General features: G+C 39.2%; 1 pseudogene; it reads left to right on the top strand.

Moving 5' to 3' along the window:
* Positions 1–3960: 3960 nt before the first annotated feature.
* Positions 3961–4446, top strand: LOC129510563 (transcription factor BTF3-like; annotated as a pseudogene).
* The last annotated feature ends 6964 nt before the right edge of the window (positions 4447–11410 follow it).

Raw genomic sequence — 11410 nt, 5'->3', positions numbered from 1 at the left:
TTTTTATTTTGTTCACTTGTTCATCCATTCTTCTCTGGGCAAAATCACTAGAAGGGGGAATTCACAACAAAAGAAAGAACCAGAAGTAATACTCTGCCACAGATCTAATCAATATGGATATAAGTAAGATATCAGAGCTGGAATTCAGGATAACAATTGTAAACTTACTAGCTGGGCTTAAAAAGGCATAAAAGACACTAGAGAATCTCTTACTGCAGAAATGAAATATAATCATGCCAAAATTTAAAATGCTTAAACTGAGAAGTAATCTAAATTGGATGCTCTAACAGCTAGGGTAAATGAGACAGAAGAAAGAGTAAGTGACATAGAAGACAAGTTGATGGAAAGGAAGAGAGCTGAGGAAAGAGAGAAAAACAACTAATGAACTATGAGGGGAGGCTTTTGAGAAATCAGTGGTGCCATAAATTGAAATAATATTAGAATTATTGGGGACCCTGGGGGAGAAGAAAGAGAGGAACAACAGGAATATTTGAGCAAATTATAGCTGAGAACTTCCCTAATATGGGGAAGGAAACAGGCATTCAAGTCCAAGCGGTAGAGAGGACCCCTCCTACCTAATCAATAAAAACAGTGTTAATAAAATTAACACTGCAACATATAATAGTGAAGCTTGCAAATTTCAGAGATAAAGAAAAAAGTCCTAAAAGCAGCCCAGGACAAGAGGTGCTTAACGTACAAGGGTAAAAACATAAGGTTATCAGCAGACCTGTCCAGAGAGATCTGGCAGGCCAGAAAGAACTGACATGATATATTCATGGTACTAACTGAGAAAAACATGCAGCCAAGAATACTTTATCCAGCAAGGCCTTCATTCAGAATGGAAGGTGAGATAAAGAGCTCCCAGGACAGACAGTAACAGAAAGAATTTGGGACCACTAAGACAGTCCTGCAAGGAATATTAAGGGAGATCCTGTAAGTGAAGAGAGAGTCCAAAAGTAACAAAGACCAGAAAGAACAGAGACGATCCGTAGAGACAGAGACTTTACAAGTAATATAGTGACACTAAATTCATATCTTTCAAGAGTTACTCTGAATGTAAATGGGTTAAGTGCTCCCATCAAAAGACACAGGGTTATCAGATTGGATTTAAAAAAAAGAAAAAGCAAGACCCATCCAGATGCTGTCTAAAAGAGACTATTTTATTTTATTTTATTTATTTTATTGGAGTTCAATTTGTCAACATATAGCATATCATTCAGTGCTCATCTCATCAAGTGCCCCACTCAGTGCCCGTCACCCAGTTACCCAAACCCTGCTCACCTCCCTTTCCATTACCCCTTATTCGTTTCCCAGAGTTAGGAGTCTCTCATGTTCTGGCACCCTCACTGATATTTTCACTCATTTTAAGAGAGGAAATCAATGAAATTAGACCTAAAGATACCTTCAGACTGAATATAAGTGGGTGGCAAACTATTTATCATGCTAATGGACCTCAAAAGAAAGTTGGGATAGCAATCCTCATCTCAGACAAATAAGGTTTTATTTTTTTTTATTTTTTTAAGATTTTTTAAAATTTATTTATTCATAGAGGCACACAGAGAGAATGAGAGGCAGAGACACAGGCAGAGGGAGAAGCAGGCTCCATGCAGAGAGCCTGACGCGGCACTCGATCCAGGGTCTCCAGGATCACGCCCTGGGCTGCAGGCGGTGCTAAACCACTGCGCCACCAGGGCTGCCCCAAATAAGGTTTTAAACCAAAGACTAGTAAGAGATGAAGAAGGACACTATATCATACATAAAGGGTCTATCCAACAAGAAGATCTAACAATTATAAAAATTTGTGCTCCTAACTAGGGAGGAGCCAATTATGTCAACCAATTAATAATCAAAATAAAGAAACACATTGATAATAGTACAATAATAGTAGGGAACTTTAGCACCCTACTCACAGCAATAGAAAGATCAGTTAAGGGGATACCTGGGTGGCGCAGCAGTCTGGCGCCTGCCTTTGGCCCAGGGCGCGATCCTGGAGACCCGGAATCGAATCCCACATCGAGGCTCCCGGTGCATGGAGCCTGCTTCTCCCTCTGCCTATGTCTCTGCCTCTCTCTCTCTCTCTCTCTCTCTCTCTCTCTCTCTGACTATCATAAATAAAAAAAAAAAAGAAAGATCAGTTAAGCAGAAAATCAACAAGGAAACAAGGGCTTTGAATGACACAATGGACAGATGGACTTCATAGATATACAGAGCATTCCATCTTAAAGCAACAGAATACACATTCTTCTTGAGTGCACATGGTACATTCTCCAGAATAGATGACATACTGGGTCACAAATCAGATCTCAACTGATACCAAAAGATTGGGATTATCCCCTACATATTTTTGGACCACAATGCTTTGAAACATGAACTCAATCATGAGAGGAAATTTGGAAGGAACTCAAACACTTGGAGGTTAAAGAGCATCCTACTAAAAGATGAATGAATCAACCAGAAAATTAAAGAAGAGTTTTTAAAAATTCATGGAAACAAATGAAAATGAAAACACACTGTTCAAAACCTTTGGGATACAGCAAAGGCAATCCTAAAAGGGAAGTACATTCCAAAATAGTCTCTCTCAAAAAATTAGAAAAGCCTTAAATACACAAACTAAACTTATACCTAAAAGAACTAGAGAAAGAACATCAAATAAATCCTAGACTAAGCGGGAGAAGAGAAATAATAAACATTAGAGCAGAACTCAATGAAGGAGAAACCAAAAACACAGTAAGACAGATCAATGAAATTAGAAGTTGGTTCTTTGAAAGAATTAATAAGATTGATAAACCCCTAGCCAGATCTATCAAAAAGAAAGAGAAAGGACCAAAATTAATGAAATCATGAGTGAAATACGAGGGATCATGACCAACACCAAGGAAATACAAATAATTTTAAGAACATATTATGAGCAACTATATGCCAACAAATTACACAGCCTGGAAGAAATGGATGCATTCCTGGAAATGTATAAACTACCACAACTGAAACAGGAAGAAATGGAAAACCTGATCAGACTCACAATCAGTAATCAAAACTCTCCCAACAAATAAAGAGTCCAGGGCCAGGTGGCTTCCCAGGGGAATTCTACCAAACATTTAAAGAAGAATTAATACCTATTCTTTTGAAGCTCTTTCAAAAAATATGACATGGAAGGAAAGTTTCCAAACTCACTCTATGAAGCCAGCATTACCGAGATCCCCAAACCAAAGACCCCATCAAAAAGGAGAATTACAGGGCAGCCCGGCTGGCTCAGTGGTTTAGTGCTGCCTTCAGCCCAGGGCCTGGTCCTGGAGACCCGGGATTGAGTCCCACGTCAGGCTCCCTGTATGGAGCCTTCTTCTCCCTCAGCCTGTGTCTTTGACTCTCTCTCTCTCTCTGACTCTCTCTCTCTCTCTGTGTGTGTGTGTCTTTCATGAATAAGTGAATAGAATCTTAAAAAAAAAAGGAGAATTACAGACCAATATCCCTGATGAATATGGATGCCAAAATTCTCACCAAGATACTAGCCAGTAGGATACAACAGTACATTAAAAGAATTATTCAACACAACCAAGTGGAATTTATTCCTCGGCTGCAAGAGTGGTTCAACATTCACAAATCAATCAATGTAATACATCACATTAATTAAAGAAAGGACAAGAGCCATATGATCCTCTCAATAGGTGCAGAAAAAGCCTTTGACAAAATACAGTATCCTTTCTTGATTAAAACTCTTCACAGTGTAGGGATAGAGGGAACATACATCAATATCTTAAAAGCCATCTATGAAAAGTGCACAGAGAATATCATTCCCAATGGGAAAAAAATGAGAGCTTTTCCTCTAAGGTCAGGAACATGACAAGAATGTCCACTCTTGATCTTGCGTCCCCGCATGTGTGCAACTAATCTCAGCTGGTCTGCCCAAGGCCCCCTGAGCGCTAACTCTATTCCCCCGTGCGGTTCCATTTCTGCTCCAAAAAGATGAAAGAAACTATCAAAAACCAGGAGAAACTCGCCAAACTGCAAGCACAAGTGCTCATTGGTGGGAAAGGAACTCCTCACCGAAAGAAGGTGGTTCATAAAACAGCTACAGCAGATGATAAAAAGCTTCAGTTTTCCTTAAAGAAGTTAAGGGTAAACAATATCTCTGGTATTGAAGAAGTGAATATGTTCACAAACTAAGGAACAGTGATCTACTTTAACAACCCTAAAGTTCAGGCATCGCTGGCAGCTAACACTTTCACCATTAAAGGCCATGCTGAGACAAAGCAGCTGACAGAAATGCTACCCAGTATCTTAAACCAGCTTGGTGCAGACAGTCTGACTAGTTTAAGAAGACTTGCTGAAGCTCTGCCCACACAATCTGTGGATGGAAAAGCACCACTTGCTACTGGAGAAAATGATGATGATGAAGTTCCAGATCTTGTGGAGAATTTTGATGAAGCTTCCAAGAATGAAGCAAACTGAATTGAGTCAACTTCTGAAGAAGATAGATCTTGAAGAAGTTACTAGGAGGTGCTATTTTATATTATGACTGCTTTTAAAAATTTCGCTCATGGATCTGATAAAATCTAGATCTCTAATATTTTTAAACCCAAGCCCCTTGGACGCTGCAGCTTTTTTCAGTTTTTGATTATACAAAATTCGTTCTTTGCAGCTAATTAAGCTGAAGAAGCCTGAGAATAAAGTTTGAAACAAGGTAAAAAAAAAAAAAAGAATGTCCACTCTCACCACTGTGGTTCAACATACTGCTTGAAATCCTAGCGTCAAGAGTCAGACAACAAAAATAAATATAAGGCATTAAAATTAGCAAAGAAGTCAAGCTCTCACTCTTTGCAGATGACATGATACTTTATGTGGAAAATCCAAAAGACTCCACCCCAAAATTGCTAGAACACATGCAGGAGTTCAGCAATGTGTCATGATACAAAAGCAATGGGCAGAAATCAGTTGCATTTCTCTATACTAACAATGAGGCTGAAGAAAGAGAAATAAAGGAATTGATCTCATTTACAATTGCACAAAAAACCATAAGATGCCTAGGAATAAACCTAACCAGAGGTAAAGGATCTGTACTTTAAAAACTACAGAACGCTTATGAAAGAAATTGGGGAAGACACAAAGAGATGGAAAAACATTCCATGCTCATGGATTGGAAGAAAAAATACTATTAAAATGTGTATACTACCCAGAGCAATCTACACTTTCAATGCAATCCCTATCAAAATACCATGAACATTTTCCACAGAGCTGGAACAAATAACCTTAAAGTTTGTATGGAACCAGAAAAGACCCTAAATAGCTAGAGGAACATTGAAAAAGAAAGCTAAAGCTGGTGGCATCACAGTGTCTGACTTCAAGCTATATTACAAGGCTGTGATCATCAAGACGGTATTGTACTGGCACAAAAAAACCACATATCAATGCTCAGAAATGGACCCTCAACTCTATGGTCAACTAATCATCAACAAAGCAGGAAAGATTATCCAATGGAAAAAAGGGCTTTTTCAATAAAGGGTGCTGGGAAAATTGGACAACCACATGCAGAAGAATAAAATTGAACCATTCTCATAGATAAAGTCACCTGTCCCGACCAAATTACCTAGATAACTTTCAAATCATCCTGAAAACCTATGAATTCGGTCTAAGATTTAAAGAGAGAACAGCTGGAACGCTACAGTGAGAAGAGTTCGTGCTCTGGAAAAAAAATAAATAAAAAGGCATCCAATTCAATGCAGAAAGCCAATTCAGAAGCACAATTCTAAAGATACTGGTGGTTCTAGAGAAAAGCATAAAAGATTCAAGAGACTTCATGACTGCAGAATTTAGATCTAATCAGGCTGAAATAAAAAATCAATTAAATGAGATGCAATCCAAACTGGAGGTCCTAACGACGAGTGTTAACGAGGTGGAAGAACAAGTGAGTGACATAGAAGACAAATTGATGGCAAGGAAGGAAACTAAGGAAAAAAGAGAAAAACAATGAAAAGATCATGAGGCTAGGTTAAAGGAAATAAATGACAGCCTCAGAAGGAAAAATCTATGTTTAATTGGGGTTCCTGAGGACACCGAAAGGTACAGAGGTCCAGAATGTGTATTTGAACAAATCATAGCTGAGAACTTCCCTAACTTGGGGAGGGAAACAGGCATTCAGATCCAGGAGATAGAGAGATCCCCCCCCCCAAAAATCAATAAAAACCGCTCGACACCTCGACATTTAATAGTGAAACTTGCAAATTCCAAAGATAAAGAGAAGATCCTTAAAGCAGCAAGAGACAAGAGATCCCTAACCTCTACGGGGAGAAGTTTTAGGATAACAGCAGACCTCTCCACAGAGACCTGGCAGGCCAGAAAGGGCTGGCAGGATATATTCAGGGTCCTAAATGAGAAGAACATGCAGCCAAGAATACTCTATCCAGCAAGGCTCTCATTCAGATTAGAAGGAGAGATAAAGAGCTTCCAAGAGAGGCAGAAACTGAAAGAGAATATGTGACCACCAAACCAGCTCTCCAAGAAATATTAAGGGAGACTCTGTAAAAGAAAGAGGAAGTCCAAGGAAATAATCCACAAAAACACGGACTGAATAGGTATCATGATGACACTAAATTCCTATCTTTCAATAGTAACTCTGAACATGAATGGGCTTAATGACCCCATCAAAAGGTGCAGGGTTTCAGACTGGATAAAAAAGCAAGACCCATCTATTTGCTGTCTACAAGAGACTCATTTTAGACATAAGGACACTTACAACCTGAAAGTAAAAGGTTGGAGAACCATTTACCATTCAAATGGTCCTCAAAAGAAAGCAGGGGTAGCCATCCTTATCTCAGAGAAATTAAAGTTTATCCCAAAGACTGTAGTAAGAGATGAAGAGGGACACTATAACATACTTAAAGGATCTATGCAATAAGAGGACCTACCAATCATGAATATTTATGCCCCAAATGTGGGAGCTGCCAAGTATATCAATCAATTAATAACCAAAGTTAAGACATACTTAGATAATAATACACTTATACTTGGTGACTTGAATGTATTGCTTTCTACAATCGACAGATCTTCTAAGCACAACATCTCCAAAGAAACAAGAGCTTTAAATGATACACTGGACCAGGGGATCCCTGGGAGGCTCAGGGGTTTGGCGCCTGCCTTTGGCCCAAGGCACGATCCTGGAGTCCCAGGATTGAGTCCCACATCGGGCTCCTGGCATGGAGCCTGCTTCTCCCTCCTCCTGTGTCTCTGCCTCTCTCTCTCTCTCTCTCTCTCTCTCTCTCTCTCATAAATAAATAAATCTTAAAAAAATAAAGCATACACTGGACCAGATGGATTTCACAGATACTTACAGAACTTTACATCCAAATGCAACTGAATATACATTATTCTCAAGTGCACATGGAACTTTCTCCACAATAGACCACATCCTGGGTCACAAATCAGGTCTTAACCAATACCAAAAGATTGGGATCGTCCCCTGCATATTTTCAGACCATAATGCTTTGAAACTAGAACTAAATCATAAGAAGAAGTTTGGAAGGATTTCAAACACATGGAGGTTAAGGACCATCCTGCTAAAAGATGTAAGGGTCAACCAGGAAATTAGAGACTAATTTAAAAGATTCATGGAAACTAATGAGAATGAAGATACACCGTTCAAAATCTTTGGGATACAGCAAAAGCAGTCCTGAGGGGGAAATACATCGCAATACAAGCACCCATCCAAAAACTGGAGAGAACTCAAATACAAAAGCTAACCTTACACATAAAGGAGCTAGAGAAAAAACAGCAAATAACAAATTGTTCTGCTTCCTACACCCAGGAGAAGAGAGTAAATAAAGATTCGAGCAGAACTCAATGAAATAGAGACCAGAACTGTGAAACAGATTAACAAAACCAGGAGTTGGTTCTTTGAAAGAATTAATAAGATAGATAAACCATTATCCAGCCTTATTAAAAAGAAGAGAGAAAAGACTCAAATTAATAAATCATGAATGAGAAAAGAGAGATCACCACCGATACCAAGGAAATACAAAGAATCTTAAAAACTTATTATGAGCAGCTATACACCAATAAAGTAGGCATTCTGGAAGAAGTGGACGCATTTCTGGAAAACCACAAACTATGAAAACTGGAACAGGAAGAAATAGAAAACCTAAACAGGCCGATAACCAGGGAGGAAATTGAAGCAGTCATCAAAAACCTGCCAAGACACAAAAGTCCAGGGCCAGATGGCTTCCCAGGGGAATTCTATCAAACGTTTAAAGAAGAAACCATACCTATTCTACTAAAGATGTTTGGAAAGATAGAAAGAGATGGAGTACTTCCAGATTGGTTCTATGAGGCCAGCATCACCTTAATTCCAAAACCAGACAAAGACTCCACCAAAAAGGAGAATCATAGACCAATATCCCTGATAAACATGGATGCAAAAATTCTCAACAAGATACTAGCCAATAGGATCCAACAATACATTAAGAAGATTATTCACCATGACCAAGTGGGATTTATCCCTGGGATGCAAGGCTGGTTCAACACTCATAAAGGAATCAATGTGATAGATCATGTCAGCAAGAGAAAAAACAAGAACCATATGATCCTCTCAATAGATTCAGAGAAAGCATCTGACAAAATACAGCATCCATTCCTGATCAAAATTCTTCAGAGTGTAGGGATAGTGGGAACATTCCTCAGCATCTTAAAAGCCATCTATGAAAAGCCCACAGCAAATATCATTCTCAGTGGGGAAACACTGGGAGCCTTTCCCCTAAGATCAGGAACAAGACAGGGATGTCCACTCTCACCACTGCTATCCAACACAGTACTAGAAGTCCTAGCCTCAGCATTCAGGCAACAAAAAGAAATAGAAGGCATTCAAATTGGCAAAGAAGAAGTTAAACTCTCCCTTTTTGCCGATGACATGATACTGTACATAGAAAACCCAAAAGCTTCCACCCCAAGATTGCTAGAACTCATACAGCAATTTGGCAGTGTGGCAGGATACAAAATCAATGCCCAGAAGTCAGTGGCATTTCTATACATTAACAATGAGACTGAAGAAAGAGAAATTAAGGAGTCAATCCCATTTACAATTGCACCCAAAAGCATAAGATACCTAAGAATAACCCTAACCAAAGAGGTAAAGGATCTATACCCTAAAAACTACAAAACGTTTCTGAAAGAAATTGAGGAAGACACAAAGAGATGGAAAAATATTCCATGCTCATAGATTGGAAGAATTAATATTGTGAAAATGTCAATGTTACCCAGGGCAATTGATACATTTAATGCAATCCCCATCAAGATACCATGGACTTTCTTCACAGAGTTGGAGCAAATCATCTTAAGATTTGTGTGGAAAAAAAAAAGATTTTTGTGTAATCAGAAAACACCCTGAATAGCCAGGGGAATATTAAAAAAGAAAACCATAGCTGGGGGCATCACAATGCCAGATTTCAGGTTATACTACAAAGCTGTGGTCATCAAGACAGTGTGGTAGTGACACAGAAACAGACATAGATCAATGGAACAGAGTAGAGAATCCAGAAATAGGCCCTCAACTTTATGGTCAACTAATATTCAACAAAGGAGGAAAGACTATCCACTGGAAGAAAGACAGTCTCTTCAATAAATGGTGTCGGGAAAATTGGACATCCACATGCAGAAGAATGAAACTAGACCATTCTCTTACACCAGATACAAAGATAAATTCAAAATTGATGAAAGATCTAAATGTGAGACAAGATTCCATCAAAATCCTAGGGGAGAACACAGGCAACACCCTTTTTGAACTTGGCCACAGCAACTTTTTGCAAGATACATCCATGAAGGCAAGAGAAACAAAAGCAAAAATGAATTATCGGGACTTTATCAAGATAAGAAGCTTCTGCACAGCAAAAGAAACAGTCAACAAAACTAAAAGACAACCTACAGAACGGGAGAAGATATTTGCAAATGACCTATCAGATAAAGGGCTAGTATCCAAGATCTGTAGAGAACTTATTAAGCTCAACACCAAAGAAATAAACAATCCAATCGTGAAATGGGCAAAAGACATGAAGAGAAATCTCACAGAGGAAGACATAGACATGGCCAACAAGCACATGAGAAAATGCTCTGCATCACTGGCCATCAGGGAAATTCAAATCAAAACCACAATGAGATACCACCTCACACCAGTGAGAATGGGGAAAATTAACAAGACAGGAAACAACAAATTTGGAGAGGATGTGGAGAAAGGGGAACCCTCTTGCACTGTTGGTGGGAATGTGAACTGGTGCAGCCACTCTGGAAAACTGTGTGGAGGTTCCTCAAAGAGTTAAAAATAGATCTGCCCTACGACCCAGCAATTGCACTGCTGGGGATTTACCCCAAAGATACAGATGCAATGAAACGCGGGACACCTGCACCCCGATGTTTCTAGCAGCAATGTCCACAATAGCCAAACTGTGGAAGGAGCCTCGGTGTCCATCGAAAGATGAATGGATAAAGAAGATGTGGTCTATGTATACAATGGAATATTACTCAGCCATTAGAAAGGACAAATACCCACCATTTGCTTCGACGTGGAGGGACCTGGAGGGTATTATGCTGAGTGAAATAGGTCAATCGGAAAAGGACAAACATTATATGGTGTCATTCATTTGAGGAATATAAAAATTAGTGAAAGGGAAAGGAGAGAAAATAAGTGAAAATATCAGTGAGGGTGACAAAACATGAGAGACACGTAACTCTGGGGAATGAACAAGGGGTAGTGGAAGGGGAGGTGGGTGGGGGTTTGGGGTGACTGGGTGATGGGCACTGAGGGGGGCACTTGGCGGGATGAGCACTGGTGTTATGCTATATGTTTGCAAATTAAACTCCAATAAAAAATTTAATAATTAAAAAATAGACTAATCAACAAAAGAAAACTATAAATGTGTAAATTCTAAATAAAAAATTAGCACATAAATTCCAGGAATATATCAAAGAAAAACCAGGTGCTCTATCCTCATAATCCATTACATTCAGCATGATTAGGGTCATGTCCAAAAGCCCCATTAAGGCATTCCTCCAAAGCATGCTGTGAGACAGAGTCATTAAAACTCTAATCTGATAGTTGAGGGTTGTTTTATGATTTTTTCACTCTAGAAACCAGGCAACGATAAAGTTACTGGTTGCCTGATTCTACTTTAGTGTGAAACATTAAAAATATGTGTCCTCAAATTAGAAAATGGACAGTTTGATCCCCAAATTCATTTGCAGCATGTGCACTCAGTGTGCAAAGTCAGCCCTCCTCCACAATCTGGTCTAACCTTTGTTTGGGGACCACTCACTTTTCCCTGTTAATTGGGTCATCTGGGGGGCAAATCTTTGTTATTCACTTAATGACCACAGATGTTCCCTTGTCATCTGTTCCCCCACCCCACCCCCTGCCATGGACATTTTGTCAATGTTA

Source organism: Nyctereutes procyonoides, unplaced genomic scaffold (assembly GCF_905146905.1).
Source record: "Nyctereutes procyonoides isolate TBG_1078 unplaced genomic scaffold, NYPRO_anot_genome, whole genome shotgun sequence".
NCBI classification, from domain to species: Eukaryota; Metazoa; Chordata; class Mammalia; order Carnivora; family Canidae; genus Nyctereutes; species Nyctereutes procyonoides.
Note: the sequence above shows the minus strand (reverse complement) of the source record. Positions and strands in the feature narration are given on the sequence as shown.